The sequence below is a fragment of the Plectrocnemia conspersa genome, unplaced genomic scaffold (assembly GCF_051122295.1).
Source record: "Plectrocnemia conspersa isolate PC_06_02 unplaced genomic scaffold, ASM5112229v1 ptg000011l, whole genome shotgun sequence".
NCBI classification, from domain to species: Eukaryota; Metazoa; Arthropoda; class Insecta; order Trichoptera; family Polycentropodidae; genus Plectrocnemia; species Plectrocnemia conspersa.
The window spans coordinates 28637856-28657652 of NW_028277175.1; the positions used below are offsets into that span (position 1 = coordinate 28637856).

The 19797-nt window shown below is 26.7% G+C and overlaps 1 long non-coding RNA gene across 1 annotated transcript in view; it reads left to right on the top strand.

Moving 5' to 3' along the window:
• Nucleotides 1-4056, top strand: part of LOC148230181 (uncharacterized) — a 75837-nt gene extending 71781 nt beyond the window's left edge. Inside the window, exon 3 of the long non-coding RNA XR_015811469.1 lies at nt 3840-4056. This is a non-coding gene — a long non-coding RNA (uncharacterized LOC148230181). The remainder of the gene's footprint in view (nt 1-3839) is intronic.
• The last annotated feature ends 15741 nt before the right edge of the window (nt 4057-19797 follow it).

Consider the following 19797-nt stretch of genomic DNA (forward strand, 5'->3'; position numbering starts at 1 on the left):
ATATGTATAAAAATCATAAAATTCTAAAAAAAATTTTTTTTTTCAAATATGTTTAATTTAGACGAGATTTAAATATAATATAAATAATATGTTTATTAAAATACACATTATTATTTAAATAACTTTATAAATATAAAGAAAATCGTAGGTTTAAAAAAGTCTGTTCAAAGCCCCCTTATATTTTTGGAATCTGCTGATTTATATGCCATGCGGTTTTATCTTATCTTAATATTAATGTATTTATTATATTACCAAAGGAAATAAAAGCCGATAAGAATAGTTTGAAAATCGTAAATATTTTTTTGCCATTCAAATTGTAGGGGTTCCTCTTCTTGAAACGTGCGCAGTAAGTACCGTAACCATGGCATACTAAGGATGAGCTTGACAATATAGTGTGAAGGAAGGGATCGCACAAAAGCTCTCGTTACGTCCAGAAAAAAAGGTTTTTATATAAATAACGCGTAATTACTCTCCGATGCATCGAAAGAATATTAAATTATTTATTAATAATATATATTATTTATATATAATATATTAAGATACGTATCGACTAATAAAAGTCAAGCTCGATTTACGCTTTGATTTTATTACTCTATTTAATATATGGGGTTCTTTGATATTTATATATGTGTATGCATTAAATTTATTATATAGAAGTAATATATTAATATAATATATATCGTGTGGCTCATTTCTAAGCATAATTGACGCCATGGGGTGGATAAATACAATAACCATTTAGAATGCCTATAGGACACAGCGAGGTTTCTTAATATAGGCACAAATGAAATTTATAATGGACAAATATTGTAATACATTAGTGTTTTATCTTTATGACAAATCTTAATAGATTTTTTATAATACAGATTGAAACCCTGCTCGTGCTAGAGCGATTATTGCAGAAAACTATTTATACAGTATACTGACTTGTTATCTGTAAACTCGTTCATGTTTTAAAATAACGATTTATAGTTTGAACCTTAAAAAGTCAAACGTTTTATCAAGGGCATACCTACGAGTCTTTCCTAGAGTATTGTTCATGAATTATTTATTTTGACGCTTTGAGTTTAAAATTCGTAAAGTCGTGAAGATGGGAGATCTTAATTCGTTTCCAGTTGGGTGAATATGCAAAATATATAAGCAGGTACACACAATATATAATAAATATATGTTACATGGCGGAAACTTTTCTCTTCTTGCAATATTAAAGTTTTAATCTTTCTACGTTCAATCAATCGATTTTTAACGCTTGAAACTTCTGGAAGATGCTTAAAATTTATATTGTTGTTCATACTAATACTGTAGGTATACAACGTGTATCGATGCTCTTAAATAAATGGACTTCGTTTATCCGCTCTTTGAACTCTCTATTAGATTTCGGTTGTTTGCGTTACATTTAAAAGGTGTACAGTTTCTAACATGCTTCTATCTATAGAATAGGACGTTTAAGACATTCAATACATTAAATCAAACTGTAAAAATATGTACCCCACATGCAATTGTATTAAATAAACTAATCAGTATAGTGGCACAATGCAAAAATTTTAGCAAACCGGTTCTATTTTTTTTATATTTTTTTATACACCTAAGTATGTTGTTTATTTCTTGAAATATTTTATTACTTATTCAGAGGGGTGTCTATATTGTTTTTAAGCGGTTATCTATCCATAAGCTTTAAAGGTTTTTATATAAAAAATATAAACGCAAATCTTTCACTATATAGTTTAAGTAAGAAGCTCAATATGATTGTGTTCATAAATAAGGTAATCTATTAGTCAAATTTCACAGTCTGTCAGTTATAACCAATTATAAGTACTAATGTTAAAATGGATGTAATATATAATATTAGCTTAAGGGTAAAATTAACACACCTGTGAAGATTAAGTGGTATTATGAATGTGCTTACATGATAGAAGTAAAACTTTGGATTTTACTAATGAGTATTAGTGAAACATTTGATTAATATTTAAATGTGGTTTAAGGTTAAAGTATTATATAATACCTGCTAAAAAAAAGTGTTATTGTCCATTAAATTGGTCTGAAACGCATAAAATAAGCCAATTGACACAAAAGCTGTTTTAGATTAAGGAAGAGTGTCGCTTATCTTATCTTAATAAATACAAGTGGTATAATATTTTATTGGCAATAAAGCATTTTAATAGCGTTACAAATTTGTTTAATTAATTAACAGCGGCAGAAAAAATGGGCGTGCCCTGAAGCTTCTTTTGAAGGGCCCACTTGTTTATATACTTTTATTAGCTTCAGATTATCGCTTTTATTTTCACATTAAAACCTAAAGACGACTTAATTATTTGGGACTGTGTCTCTTTGTTTTAACTTGAACGTTTAAAAACCGTCTTTATACATCAGTTATTAAATATAAGTTTGCTGCTCTTTTTAGTAAAATTAGCAATTAAAAAAGGGCGCGATTTTTTAAATAAAATAATATTGATCAGTAGAGTAAATTGTAAACCACTGTTTTAATAGAAATCCAATCTTTCTGATTCATAACAAGAACTTTGTGACTGATACGTGAAAAAGTTTTCTCATGGTGGTGTTCCATTTTAACAAACATTTTTTTTTGTTAATCTTAGACGATTAAATTCTATCTTTATAACTCACATGCCGAATTAGACTTTTTTTAGGATTTAATAGCATAATATTCAGATTCCTGTAAATTTGACTAAAAGATTTTTTAAGCTTTCGCTCCATTAGGAGGTCCAAACTATTTTTTTAGGGTGGTTCAATTAATGAATTCGTCGTTATTTAATCGAAATTAATACTATTGATACTAAGGCTAGGATAAATACTTAATTAAAATATTTTAGAATATAAAGAAAAATGTAGATTTTTTAAATACAAAAGAAAAGTTCTAAATAAAATATGGGGCATGATTAAAAAAAATTGATTGCACATTTAAAAAAGCAAACTAAAACATTTATAAGTGATTGATAAAGTTCGATCCACTTCGAATTAGACCGCGAACTTGTTGAATCTATAATTAATTCCATGCTTTTCCGTGTTTTAGAAGTATTAGCGACTTTAGGGGTGAAAAAATATATATTAAATTTCACGTGAATACTGTTATATTAATAGTAATTTACGATCCTAAAATTTTTTTCTTTATTTAAAACTTTTAAAGCTATTTAAGTTATTGCTCAAATTTTACTGTTTTAAATATTTTTTTATGTGTAATACAAAAAAATCATTTAAAAGCACAAACATCAGTTAAAATTTGAATCAATAATTCATGCATATAAAAGTGATAAGCTCATGAACTGACTCAGTATAATTAACAAATTAATGGTATAAATACAATGCAATAATATAATTTTATAGTTTCGATCCATCATGATAGATTAGATTTTTATTGTTTTTTTTAATTTCATAAATTAATGTTGTAATAATATATATAAAATAAAATCAAGCTAGTTTGTGCGTAGTGTCTTTTTTATTTTTAAGTTGTAATAATATTTTGTTAATAATAATTGATATACTTTGATTTTAGTCTAATGTGTTGTTAATAACATAAATTAAAACATATAATTGTGTTTTATACTAACAAAGTTACTCGCAATTATTTTATTATTTTTATTTTTTGTGGCTGCTGAAGTTTATAGTCACGCCCGTATATAGATATAAAACAATGTTTATTTACGTCATTCTGAAACGTTTTCCCCACACGCATTAAAACCAAATCAACTACCTACGCAAATTTAGCAAAGATTTTAGCTTGATTAAATGTTTGCGGGAAGGTCGCACATGGCACGATTCCCAACTGAATTATCTCTCTTCTGACGTTGATTGCATTTAGATAATCGTTCTCTATCTTGTTTCAGATCTTCAAGGAGCACATTGATTGCGCATAATGACTTGATTAGAAGATGGCAGATTGCAAGTAGTGTAGAAGTCTTAGTGAAAAATTAGATAGAAAGTTCAACAAAATGTCCTGCCTGTTGGAAGAGGAGCCTGGGGTCTCTCCCAGAGGACACAGAGAGGCGTTGTTGGGCAGAGGGAGGAGAGCCTGCTCTGAACAGGGACCATATCCTGGTACGCCGCATCGTGAGTTTTATTTCAATATACATATCCTCGCATTTCCCTCATGCAGAGGATCATGACACACAAATATATTTTTTTTCGAACCTTTATATTGTATAATAGTAACTTTTTTTTAAATAATTTAGAAGTGTCTCTATGACCTATCATCGCCAGTTTTAACATACATAGATCCCTTCACAATAGTAATAGATACTGCAGTATTTATTTTATTTATTTAAATTACATAAAAAATTACAGTAATCCGAATGCATTTATATGCATAAAAAATTGACAAAATATTGTATTTTTACAATAAACATAGAAATAATAAATAGCGAGAAATATAATAATACGAACCAGACCAGCTCCTGCAGCTGACATTAAATATATAAATGTGTAATGTCAGCGTATTGAGGAGCCGGATGACGACAGTCATAGGTGAGTCGGCTAGTGCGGACGCCCTAGCTGGGTACGCAACAACTGGGTGACGGTTAACTGATCAATGGTTAATGAAACGATGGTCATGGGCGATATAATAAAAAACTATCACGCTTTAGCTTATTTGTAAATATTAGTAAGATATACATTAAATTAAAATCAATTTTATTTTATATTTGATTCAAGTTTAATCACTTCTTTGCATGTCTATGTATGTTTTAGAGTTATGTATTAGCACTGTATATTCAGCATACTGTTGAGTCATTCCTGCAAGCTTACATAGGGTTAAATCATTTACGTATAGATTAAATAATAAAGGTCCCAAAATAGAACCCTGTGAAATTCCACACTTCACCACCTCACATTCGCTTTGTACCATTTATTACAACTACTTGTTTATTATTTAAATAGGTTTTTAATAGATTAAGCGTTGGTACTACTATTTTAATATATTTTAATTTATCTAATAATATGTTATGGTATAATGAGTCAAAAGTTGTACTTCAATAATTAAATCAAAAGCTGCATATTTTATATTGGATTTATTTATAAATCCTTATTGTACATAGGATTATAAATTTATTGGCTAAAATTAGTTCAATTTTCTTTGTTAGAATTGGTAAAACTGATATTAGTGATCCTCTTAGCATCAGCTTAGTATAAAGTAGTTATTTTGGCAATTTTTAGGCAATAGGGGAATATTTACTTTTTCAGACATTTATTAAATAAATTTACTAAAATAAGAGCAATAAGACTGTTCATTAATTTGATTTCTTTAATTGTTGTACCATCCGTACTAGACGCTTAGTTATTTTTTAATTTGTGTTAATTATTTATTAATTTAATTATGTGATCTAAATAGATCTGTTTACTTTGTGTTAATTTGTATTTGCTCTGATGAAAACACGTTGATTTTAGATAAATCCAACAATAAGGTTATCCCAAAATGAATGTTGTTTCTTAGTTGAAACGAACAAACTACTTTTAAATGTATATTTTAATGATGCAAAATATATTTTCACTGCAAATATACTGTATTTTTTTCCTACCTTTCGGTTATTTTTTTAGTTCCATTAGCATAAAATCTTAGAGGCTTTTATTTTTAATATTCCAATAGTCTCCTTTTCACATTGCCTGCATTTTTTTCCGTCTAGAAAGTGTTGCAGCGATCGAAATAAATAGTAGCCAGAAAGAGCAAGATCTGTAAAATAAAACGAATAAGATAACATATTTTAGCAAAGTTCCTTGATTTAATCAAAAGGCAATTTGCTACAGGAGACGTGCAGACCTTTTTTTTGCTGTTATTGTTTAGCCAGGTTTAGGATTTGCAGTTCCATATAGTAAACCCGAGCTTCGAATTAGGTTTTACTAACTGAAATTTAAATAATCACCATCTTGTCGTAAAATACTTAAGACTCATCTCTGGTTATAAAATGATCAAGATTCAATATCCAGAATCTCTTCATATGTATATAAGCAGCACCTTGTTTTTTCTCTTAATTAGCGTGAAACCCATGCACCTTGTTTCCAAGCCTTCCAAATCTACTAAATATGTCTGGTGTGTAAATATAATATAATGGTTTAGTTTCTCAGCCAGCTGATGAATAGTTTGAGTAGTATTAGCTTCCATTGTAATTTCCAGTTTATTTTTTTAAAATTATCTTTGACATTGACAGATGTTTTATGAATCACTTAACATTCCACAAATGTTTTTAGTAGCCGAAGTTACCAATTTTTTTAAGAGTTTCATATAACATGCAATTTTGTATAAATTTTTCACTTGGTGAAAATTCTGCTGTAGTAAATTATTTTTAATAACGAAATCTAAAGTTGTGCACCAACACAGATTTAACGAAATAATGTTTATAATATTTAATAGTAAAAAAAGTAATTATTAAAATTAAAATTAAATTTTTGCTAGTAATTTAAGGGAATTTGCAAAAAAGTGACATAAAATACAATCTTAAAAACCAATTTGTTTAATTTAGTTCAAACGTTTTTTAATCCTCGAATTAACTCTCTTTCTGGTATCACACAAATGTCTAAATAATCTTAATTGCATACAAACATTTTTCACAGACAAATATGAGACTCAACTATTAAAATATGTATTTATTGAACAAGTGTGCAGTTTGTTAAAAAAAAATATAATAAAATTAAAAGATGTATTAAATATATATAAATACAACAATAAATACTGCATAAATACAGTAACGAAATATGTCCATAAATACATTAATTATTAATTTTATTTCTGATAAGAAAATTAATTTTGCTTTGAATTACCAATTCAGTATAAAGGATTACAATTTAATCTTATTAGAGCATAATAAAAAATGTTTTAATTAACCAAATTCCACATAAAATACGATCGATTCTTGTATGAAGCCACATCAATTTAATAATCGTTTCTTTATATACAATACATACATACACAAAAGTCAGTAATCTTTTAAACATATATAAACAACATATATATATATAGAAAAACTATACTTTTAAATAAAATTAAGTATTAGTTTTACTTCATTTAATGATTTAATAATTATTATTATTTATATTTATTTAAAAGGTTTACGTTATCTGTTTCTAAATAGAGACATTTGGTATTTTGTGAAATTTTTCGTATTATTGATTCATGTGCTAATTAGTTAATGTTTTGTGCGTAAATGAATGCAATAAACGATGGAGTAATTTTAAATAATATCTTGTAGATCTAAGCATCATATCTGAAATCAACTTAAACTTTGCCAGCGTATAATTTAATCAAGCTGTAACAAATTTCTATGGCTCAATTCATGCAACCATATGATAATTTAATTATAATCTAAAATTATGGGGAAAACATGTTTTTGAGTGTGTGTTGGTAAACATATTATGAATCTGTTCTGGCGCTTAATTAAAATATTGTGTGAGTAAATCTATGAATATCACAGTTATTTTTAATGGCTTTTAATACTCACACAAGCTAACTCCATCAATCCATACCATCAGGTTTATATCTCCCTATCAGATACACGTGCAGCTATAACACAATATACCGTACACAAATAGATTCAATTTGTCCCTTTAGTGGTTAATTGGTAAACATTGTATACTCTACCGTTTTAGTTGCATGCCACGAAATATTTGGCCTAATTCACTAATTAATTATATTTTAGTGAATTATTCGCAGTACAAGTGTGCGTAGTTATATTAAAAAATAAGCATTGGCAAAAGATTAAGCCAGATTAAGATAAAATCTTAGCGCAATGTTAACTAATTATCTGATAAGCTGATAAGAAAATAAATAAAAGGTTTAAAAGCACGGATAGGATATTTTATCACATGTCATTTATTTGGTAATGTTCCAAATGCGAATGTATACCTTTAAGCTTTCACACGCAACAATTTTTTTGCCGATAAAATAAATTGCTAATTATCTTTATCGTTATGTATATTTATTAAAGGAATTTATTTCACTTTGAAATAGTAATACAGTATTGATGATTACCTTTTAATCTCATGATTGAAAAATATCTGATTAAACATATTGCACATAAAAGAAGTTTTCATTGTTTGTTTTTATTGTAGCAGAACCAGGCAATTTACATTTATGGGGAATGCAGTGCAAAAGAGGGGGATGGGGCAAGAAGAGGACATCTGCCCCGCAAATGGGCCAAGGATCCAATCCTCCAGGGTCGGTCAGGAAGGCTTTGATACTCAGATCCAGGAGAAGCTGGCCGGTAGCACCGCTTCAGTGTAGAAGGTAAGATTTTATTCTAATAATTAATTAAAAATTATACAATGAAATTCTCAGAAAACGCATAATCAGATTATTGTAATTTAAAACGTTTTTAAAGCATGGAATATCCATTTTTTCGAAATTTACTGTATTAAAAATTAAAAAATTTTGTTCCATAAAAGGTGCTACTAAAATTTAGCAAAAATAATACTAGACATTTATTAAAAAAATTATGTTAGGTAATCAAATTATGCATTTGTGTATTAAACTATTTAAGTTTATTAACAATATGTATTTGTTAACACAAATATATTTTATTTAACTCTGGTTTAAATGTATTTTAAAAATAGTTTAAAAAAGAGTGCCGTAGCTAAAGGCGGGTGATTCTTTTGCTTTCTCCGAGGGCTTACAGGTGTCACTGCAGTAATCACTTGGGTACAGATCATTTAATCATATTTTAAGATGTGTTTAGGCTAGGGTTTTAAAGCCGGTTAACCGGTTTTTTGGTCATTTAATAAAATTGAAACAGATAAACCGTTTTTTTACGATTATTTATAAATTAAATAAATAATATAAGCCTTTTAAATTTTATTTAATCTGTATTTTGATAAAAGCGCATTGTCTTTATGTATAATGCGGTAATAAAAATAAAAATAATTTCGTTTCGAGGAGTCTTGATTATTATATAATTACAATTCCAATTGATTATTACATATTGGGTTTTCCTAGATTTTCCTATTCTCACAAATAAATAATAAAAATAAATGCATAATGATATTTATTGATGATTGGCTGTAATAATTAAAAAAATAGGTAACTGTTTTGCTTGTATGGTGTTTCACTATTGTCTAGTAGTTATCGATTGTGTTTAACCCATTGTAACACATTGGGTTATAGCCTGTCACTTTGCAATGAAAAATAACCACAAAAAAATATTCATACAAAACAATTTATTTAAAAATAGTATCATATTCAACCAAATAAGATAAAAAACTATTGTTGTATTTTATAGAAACGTAGACGTATGTTTAAAATGCAACTAAATTTTAACGCCTGTTATGTTGCAACCAAATATATAGATTTACGAGTAAAATGAAGTATATGTATTGTAAATTATAATATACATAATAGTTTACCTTTATTTATATAGCTGTCACTGATTGATTGATACTTACTTGTAAGTATTCTTTTTATCTGATTGGCTTGATTTTGTAATGAATTAGACTTACGCCTGTCAGTCAGGTAGCAAAGAGAGATTTAGGGTGATTATTATTAACCACTATTTCCGATTTATAAGCAATCGTGATTTTTAAACTTTTTTCTACCGATTCATATGATTTTTATTTTTGGTAAAAAAATAACATTTTACCAAACCTTATTATTAAAACAAATAAACACAAACAGCTTAAGGGTATGTGATTAGCAAATTGGATTATTGCACGTCAATTCTTAAACATTATTTTATCATATCTGCCAGATAGTATAGTTTGCTCCAGCAGAAAAAATATTTTTATCGTTTAACTTAAAGATTGGGACAGAAAAGATTTATTAAAGCCCAACTATCAATCTATTAATTCAAAAAGCATTGTCCTGTCGTTAAGAATATAGAGAAGCTAGTATCTTTATGGGTCATAAAAATGTAAATAGATAAGCAATTAATGTAAGTAAACGTATCGGCTTAATGAAAAATAATAAAATTTGTTCCATTCGATTCCTATAGAGATAAACTTGAAGCTGTCAATAATTTATGATAGAAAATAACCCTTCGTTGCGCTTAATGTCTATTTATGTATGTTAATTTATACTGAGTGCTCTCGAGGCTCAAGGTTAATAGACTGTAAGTTTTGACAGTGTGATTTGTTGAGATTTGATTATATAATATGTAATTAATTTTAGTGGGGTTAATACATAAAATACGTTTATTTAATATATTAATATTAAAAAAATAATTGATTTAATTTGCTTTTCTAAATTTAAATTTTTAATGCCATAAATCTAAACCATTAAAAATGTCCACAAGTAAAGCTTCATAATTCTTTTTGTTATTTTCAGTAATACTAATATGTATTTTATTACCTGTTTTTAGTACTAAGGTTTATTGTTAGGTCTTTCATTGTTCTATTGCGACAATGTTTATTAGTTTAGTTTATTTTTGATCACAATCAATAATAGAGTGGAGTAGAAAAAATATTTACTTTGTCCTTTAAAAGCGAGACATGTAACGTCTAATAACTTTGCATGGGTATAAAAAAAATACTGATTGAAAATGTAAAATTGTATCAATATAACAATTTATTCACAATCAATGACAGAAATTTGACATCAAATTAATAAAAATATATTTGTACTACATGTTTAAAATCAGCTCACAATTGTATACTATATTGATATTAAATTTTTGTGATAAATAAAGTAATGACAAGCAAGTTAAGCAAAACGATACAAAAATATAAGTCGATCTAAAAAGTAACGTTAGTTTTATTTTTTTTAATTAAAAATTGATAGTTATATTTAAAAAAAATATTATAAAATATAATAAAATCATGCTATTAATAATTATAATGTGAAAAACATATATGGTATTAAATAAATTTATACATTTTACCAATTATATTAAAAATTATATTTTGTTTAGATCTTTCTAGCTTTTATCTCCACTCTGGTTGAAAAATGTTGATCTTTAAATGACTTTTTATTTACGTGAACAATAAAAAATTAAATTAACATTGAATCGCTGAAACAGCTGTAGTTAGCTATTCATTTTTGATATGACTTTAAAACTGCAGTGTTGTGGTTGGTTTGATCGGATAAGCTGATTGAGATCGGTCAATGAGAAAATAAATCACCCGTCGACCGACCAGTGGTCGATCTTAAATCAATATTAGATGTATAGTTTATCGTTAATAAACAAAAGTAGAGCAATTTTTATAGCTTGTGAGCTCCAGATTAACTGAATCGCATAGTTTGTAAAAATTAGGTTGAATTATTTTGTATTGAAAAACCGAACCCAAACACATTATTGCGCAGTATAGTTTGTTCTCGCGAAGATGTAATATTCAAAAGTTTTTGTATGTGACGTATTGGAAATGATGATTAAAATTCCATATCATTTTTTTGAGCATTGTTGTGTTTGAACGCTTGTACAAGCAGAGCATCCTTGCCACAACGGGCAAGAATAGGGGACGCAATCGCGACTTTAGGGCACTTTCGCAGCCGAAATCACTGAACATTGACGGGTTGTCGACACCACTCCTTAGCAACTTTCATTCAGTAGACGCTACGCCGAGAATGCAATGAATTATATCTCAACGCTCTATCAAACATAGCGTATTGCGACACTTCCATTCGAATTACAATTTTATTAGAAACTTCTGCAAGTCCGAAATCGACTTTTCTACTACTTTGTCAATGTAATATTTCATTTATTTATATATATATAGATCCTAACAGTCGCTTTGGATCTATACAAATAGGAAGTAATCTATCTCTGAGTCTCCGATCGTCACGTGCGATTTAAAATTAATAAAATATATGTTTTTGATTTACATATTTTGAATTGTCTAGTATATATTTAGTAGTTGTTGATTATCGCTAGAAATAAAATCGATAATTAATCGAAAAAAATATGACAAATTTATTTTAACGTGTAGTTTTTTTATAGTTTGTGTATAATAAAAGATATTATTATTATCGTCAATATAATAAATTTTTAGATATATTGTTTTTGCAACAAAAGTTAATCATTCGAACGTCATATTTACTACTATTATCACGTACACTTCATGCGAAAATTGGATGATCATATCAAAGATATATTGTTGACAAAAAGATAAGTTACACCTACGTACATATATTATATTATAATTTATCACAAACACCTACGTATAGTGTATATTTAGATATTCTCAGTAATAGTAAATACAATTTGTTCCAAAAGGTCCATATTAATACATCGGATTATTTTTGAATACTTGACTTAACATTAGCAATTATAATTTAATATAATACAAATACTTTTGGTTTTAATCAATTTTAATTGATTTAATAGTTAACATTTAAACGCTGTTAAAAATAGCATATTGATTAATTTTTGGTCCTCTTGTTCTGTGGCAATTTTACAAAGGTCATTTACTGACATTTTACAATTTATAAAAATGCGTATGATACTAGAGCGAAGAACATAATCAATGCCACGATGAAACACACAGAATATACGACAATAATTTATGGTCTTTTCATTAGGCTGGACGGCCGGAAAAAAATATCGTCAGATAAATCTTTCAATTTGTCTGGTCAGATATAAGACCTCGACGACGTCGAACGTTTAATATACTCATATAAAACACATTGTATTATATAACATATTAATATAGTATATCATAATATAAATCAACGTTAATGCGTCTACGTAACGTGAAACGTTATACGCTAATGAATAAATAAGGGCTACACTCGACAATATAATATACTTATTAATTTATTGATAAACATAAATGGGATGAACTGAATTTTCGCAGATATTCATTACGTATTATTATTTTTCATTAGAAAATTTGAGAGAAATATTTTTCTTGCTCAATAACTTGGGTTTTAGGGTCGGGTTTCTATAATCGTAATCGAATATAAAAATATACAATAGTTCATATACATTATTAAAACGATAAAGTCGTACACACTGTATAATTATTATTTTACATATATGTAAAACGTTATTTATGTTTATGCATGTGTGAAAAGATGTATGTATGTATTATACAATAATGGCAAGGGAACCCTTTTCAACGCCTAATCCTTCAGCTTGGAAAATGTGTGCTTTGAAGGAAAAACAATATTGTTTATAGATAAATATTGTGTATTATAACGTTAAAATCATATAATTAATAACTTATAAATTGTTATATTAATATTATTATTAAAGGTAAATCCATCTATTACATCCACTTGATTACACATGAAAATTTACAGCACTTCATATTTTAGATGTGCTAGTTAAAAGTATATTTATTACATTTCGTTACTTACATTTAAAATATAATTTGATTATATTTTATATTGTATACAAAAAAAAAGTTAAATGCAAAAGCTAATGCAGAAATTAGTAGTGTTTTATTAATAATAGGATATATACTCTATTTGCGGTAACACAGTCAGTTCAAGAGCTATCCATTTCAATTTTAATAAAAGATATATATATTTAACCTTGCGCAAAAAAAGTCCCTATACACATAATGAATATTAGTAAAAAATAAAATGTGATTTTAGCGTGTTATTATACATATATATATATATATATTTTAAATTTCATTTTTAAAAAAGATTATGATGTACTGCGATATATATAGAATGATTATTTAATGTAAATATTAGCTTAAAGTAGATTTAAATATTTGTCGAAAATAAATCGATTAAATCGTGACTAAAAATAAGAGTAGAAGGAATAAAACTTTTAATTTAGTTATTTTAGTTATTAATATAATTAAAATTATAAAATGTTTATTATTATACAAAAAAATGTAAAAAGCTTATTTATTAAATTGTTGATTATTTTCTCGTAGAGTTTAATTATTGATTTTCAAAAAAATGAGATATTTAGTAACTCTGTTTATTTTTCTCTCTCAATGTTTATATTACGCTTTTGCTTTTCCTGTTTAATTTCTTATCGTACACTTTCGCAATGCGATTTGGAAAATTGTCAAAGTTGAAAAGCGTCCTTTTCGGAGTTTTACTCTCTTAAAAGCACCGAGAAGACAATACAAATTATAGCAAGGGTATGTTGTCTAAAAATGTCCTCAATCGGACGTTTTCTATTTTTACGGCGACCGACACCGCTTTTCCCTCTCGTTGATTCTCGTAATTACTACTTAGTTAAGCAGTTAAAAGAAAACTACCCTCGACTAAAATCACCCAAACGGGTGAATAACCCCTTAACCTGCGTTGCCGCGAAGGTAAGAATCGATATTCGCCCCATTACAGCCCCCATAAGGGCAGAGATAGTGCAATCGACACTCATACGTATTTTTAACGATTTTATTTTACGAGGGTTGAAGTAATGATGTATGATGAATAATATACATATATTGATATTAAAAATGGTGTGAAATTATTTATATTATATAATTTTATGCACATTTACAAATATTATATACATGGCTTTAAGTGTAAATTTCCTTACTTAATAATAAAAAATACTGTAATTAATTTATCGATAGTATTAATAGTATATTCTAAAATATAGATTTCAATGTATTTTTTTCAAATATATATCTGAAAAAGACAGTGAATTTATTCACTGTTTCTAGCACTGCAAGATGTGAGATTTGTATAGGATATTAATGTCAAAAATGCTGTTAATAAATAGAGTTATAAAGTGAATATGTATCAGCAGCGAAAGTATATTTTGAATGGCATTTTAGTGGATTTATATCGGAATACATTTTTATCAGTAAATACATATTGTTACTGACAGATGCTAATAAAATTATATTCTGCACTTAACTTAAAATATGTGGGATATTGCTCATCTATTTTGGGTGTGCTTTTTTTTTAATTGCTATCATGGCGCATTAGGAAAACCTGTCAAGTCATATTTGTAATAAAAAATACAATACATAAATAAAATGTACGTTTCGCAAATGTCAAATTGAATTTTAATGACTGTAGGGAGTCGCATAATCTTTTAAGCCCAAAATATTTCGAACGTACGTATAAAAATACAGTTTCACTGATCTTGACTAGTAAAGGTATAAATTAATTGTTTGATACATTTTTATTGGCTTTGTTTTTGAAAGTAGAGCTATATAATTTTATTAAAAAAATACACTCACTATAACATATCGATACGTTGACGTCTTATGTATTGGTATATTTTATAAAGGTATCTGAATAAGATTAGAAATTATTTAATATTAAATGCTTTTAGTTAGTAAAACATCAATGTAAATCACAAATTATAAAATAGCTAAATATTATAAGATAATATTTGTTTTTTGCTTAAGATTACCATTGAATCACTTTTAATGAATTTTCATAATTAACTTTGTATAAATATAATTAATGTTTTTTTTTATTTGATAAAAAAACGATGAATCAGCTATAAAACGTTAAACTTTTTCTTAAGTATTTTATTATGATGGTACTTTTTACTACCCCTGAAAAATTAATATTGTAAATACTTAAGGTTCAGACCGTTGTTTATAGACACAGTATCAGAAAAGAACATTTATATTGTACTTATATAATTTATGATTTTTAAATATCTTATTTAAATAAATATACTTACGTTATTATGAAAAAATCTTAATAATAATAATAAGACTAAATTAATCTATTATCCGATGATACTGGCCAACAAAGATTTTGATGACTGATTTGAAATAAGTTTGTCATACATATTCAAAGTCTCTATGGTGATCGCGATAGTTTGATTTTACTGTCAAATTACTGTTTGTATCGACCCCATACATTAAACATGTACCGGTGATTGGTACCTAGGATTTTTTTGCCTAAGGGTTTAATGAAAGTTGTGATAGTATGGAGTAAAAGTAATAGGTTATATTATATTAAAAATTATTACAAATGTATAAAAATAAAAATGCTTCTTAATATTTTTTTTCTCTTATATTCTACTTCATCAGTTTCTCTCTGCAGAAACCAGCAGTAATCTGCCATCAGACCAGTATTTCATTTCCCTTAATAATGGTTTTCTAGAATAGCCATATCTTGATGAAATCTCTTACGAGAAGTTATAAAAATTAATTGATAAAATATGTTTTAAATATAGTAATATACAAAACTTGTTATTATTTCCATAACAATTTTTTTATTTACCGTTATTTTATTATTATAGAATTATTTTTGGTGCTGTATTTAATTTTACAATAAACAATAAACAAAGCAGTAATTTTAAATATACGTAAACTTAAAGGTATGTAACTTCATTATCTATGTACATTTTAATTCGATTATGTTACATAATTTAATAATATTAAATGTCTGGCATTTAACAATGTAAGTATTATAATACATACATTAAATATTTTTAGGTTTGCAAATATTACACAACTGCATTGTTATAAAGAGCCAAGAGTTAAATGATTTATCGTTGATGCTAAAAACAGAAATCAATTGAAAAGTAAAAAGGATGTGAAAAATATCAAAGGTTACTATATGTTTTAGTTGTAGATATTACAAGACAATACATTTCTAGTGTCGAAATCAAAAGCTATTCTTGTATGTCGACTTGGAATATCCACTTTCGAGTGTTGCCACAATGGAATTGAAAGAGATTGAATTTCGATCGCAAACACAAATTTCAGTGTAGGATATTAAAATTTAGAGTTGGTATCTAGTGAAATATGTATTGTAGATAATCCAACACTGTTTACATATTTTTTCTTATTTATATATTGTTTGGCATCATAAAAAGTAGACTGAATATTATTTTTCTAGTTTTTAAAAATATTATTGCTATAGAACATGAGTTTTGTAGCAGTCTTAAAGTACTGAATAAATAATTAAGGGCAATAGGAATTTGATTAAAAATATATTTAATAAAAAAACAGTAGTTAATATCGTATAAAAAATAAATAATAAATTTATCTAAGCACTAAGCTAAATTATTTATTTAAAAACAACAATAGTGGCTTTCAATCAGCACGATATACGAGTTTTTAAATTACATAAAATATCAATATTCGACTTTTGCTTTAACTACAGATAGTTTCACTTGTTGTATTTTATTTCTACGTTACAATATACGTAATAACACTACCGTGTCCGTGCAGCTCGGAAGCCAGCGATACAAGAAAGACTGAGCAGGATTTTCCAATAACGAAATTTGTTACGGGCATGTCCCAAATAAATGGGATCTGATATGGACCCTACTGTTTTTTTAATTTATATCTTATCTGGGATAATTCTATTAAAATTTTAATTAATAATAATAGATTAGCTTTTTATAGATAAGTATTTTTTACAAATTCAGCTTATATTAAAAAAATTCTATAAATATGCTACTTTCATTCATAGAGAATATCATATTTGTACTAAAAAAACCTTTTCAAAAAAAATATTGTAATTAATAAAAAAAATGCTTTTTTACTATGAAAGTTAAATTGAAAAATGTACACTGATTAATTTATTACATTGTATAAAAGTATATCTTTTCTATTAAAAGCTCTATGTGAGCAGATTTTTAAATATATTTTTATGATGAATTTTCATACTAATTGTTTATACATTATATTTAATTTTATTAATCCTGTTTTTACAAAATAATTTAAATGCTTGACTGTATACAATATTTTTAGTATATTGTCTTTACATATTGCAGTAGCACGTAATCGTCAGCACGTTGCTGTTCAGCTTCATTTTTAACTGTCAACTTACACGTTAAATGGCATTCAGAAAGACATGTGGAAGTGTCACGTCGCTACTGTTTATCGTTTAGAATGAGTTATTTTTACAAACAAACAAACATGTATATTTTTTGTTTTTTAGTAAAGACTTATGTCAGTAATTTTAATATATTTTACTATATTAATTACGCGATAATTTGACACATGTTTAGAAGATTAAAGACGAATTAATAATGTTTTTTATGGTATTTTTGACTTGCAGAACAATTTATTTGCTATGCTGGACGATCATTGATTTAGACAGATCCGATCCACTAAAATTTTTTACATCTATTTATGAAATTTGGCAATGAAGGTTTAGTGATGGGTGAAAATAAGGCACAGTATAGCTGCTGCATATATATATATATTTGCAATAAAATAATTATTAGATAGTTGAAACATTATTTTTATTAGGCCAGTAGACGTGCTTCTTCTGTCGCGTTGCCAAACTAAGTGTTGCCAATGAGCCGCGTGGCTCCAGGGTAGCCAATTGAAATCAGTCCCCACATATGTGTCGCTTCGCACGTAATTGTGCTGAGAATGCGCCTATTTAAATTTTACATATTATTTGTGATGTGTATATTGATCCGTTAAAATGTGTAAGAGTGAGGAGTATTAAATATAAATATACATTTTATTGAAAAGAAAATTTTGCCATACAATAAAAAATATAATTTATACAATAAAGCATAATTATATTTAATAATATAATATTTAAATTTAAAAATGATTTATTTTAGAACCTTTTTAATTTTTTCTACTGTACCAAATGGTAACATATGTTACAATTTGGGTTTAAATTATAGTCGTAATAATTCTCCATATTGTTCGCGTGATGTTCCGCTAATAATAAATGCAAATGGCGATTCAAACTCTCTACCCTTTACTTATTGTCTTGATTTGTGGTCTACCATATGAATTAAACGAACCTTTGCCATATCGAAAATTTGCATTCGGCAATATCAAATTCCACCATTTGGCCGCAGATATGCGAACATATCCCTAGAGAAATAATACAAACAGGGCCGAGAATGTTTTATTAACAACATACGCAGAATACTGCACATACGGATATAGTTTGCTATTTTTTCAACCGAAAATAGTCCAAGTTTATTGATGTTTTACATAAATACAAGGCCACCTTATCTATTGGGTCCAACCGATAAGACTTTGTTGCCGAAAACCCTTTTTTATATTTATCGTTCGTAATAAACAAACAAATATACATCTTATTTGTGCAAATAAGTATATGGTAGCATGCATAAAAACGCATCACCTTTAAATCATCATATTTAGTGTTTAAAAATATATTTTCTATTTTTTTTTTATTGTATAGAGTTACATATAAACTGTAAATAAAATCCCATATTAATCAAAGAAATTTTCATACACTAAATCACTAAATGAGTGAAAAAAAATTTTTTAGGATTACATATTGATATTAAGTTATATATGATAAATAATCAAGTAAAATATGTAGTACATACATATAAAATAATTATACGTACTTAAATTGAGCATATGATATCATAATTTAATATTTTAAATATGCATGTATATATGTACATAATAAATATATATCAACTAGTATAATTAAAATATATGCTTCATTTATTCATAATTTAAATTTTTGTATTTTAAGTGACATCTACTGGACACTATGGAAACTATAATTATTTATATAAAGTAATATTTTTTTCATAGGTTGAAAACTTGGGTAAAAATATTTTAGCTCAACATGGTAAGACTGAATATATAATAATATTTTGTACAAAATAAAATAAAATTATCTGTAAAAATTTAAAACTATTTAGAGTGAAACTGTTCATGATAAATTAGTTAGAACAATACCCGGTAGATGTCTCATTAATAAGAATTTTGATATTGAGACATTTTCTTGTCTGTAATTAGACTTCTCTCAACCGTGCAATTATCTCAGTGGTAATAAGGAGACAAAGAAAAATTGTTTCGCATTTCACAAATTAGACCTAGAGGAGTCATTTTAATTAAAATTTAAGTAATTGCATGTTATAAAAAAAACACTATGTCTACAAAATTAAAAAGGCGTATAATTAAAATTGTGTTCTTGAAAAATATTTTTTGCTAAAACTTTAATACAGTTATATATCTAGGCTATAAGGAATTAATATACGCGAATATTTAATAGAGGGAAAATACACATGTTTATCATCGATCAGT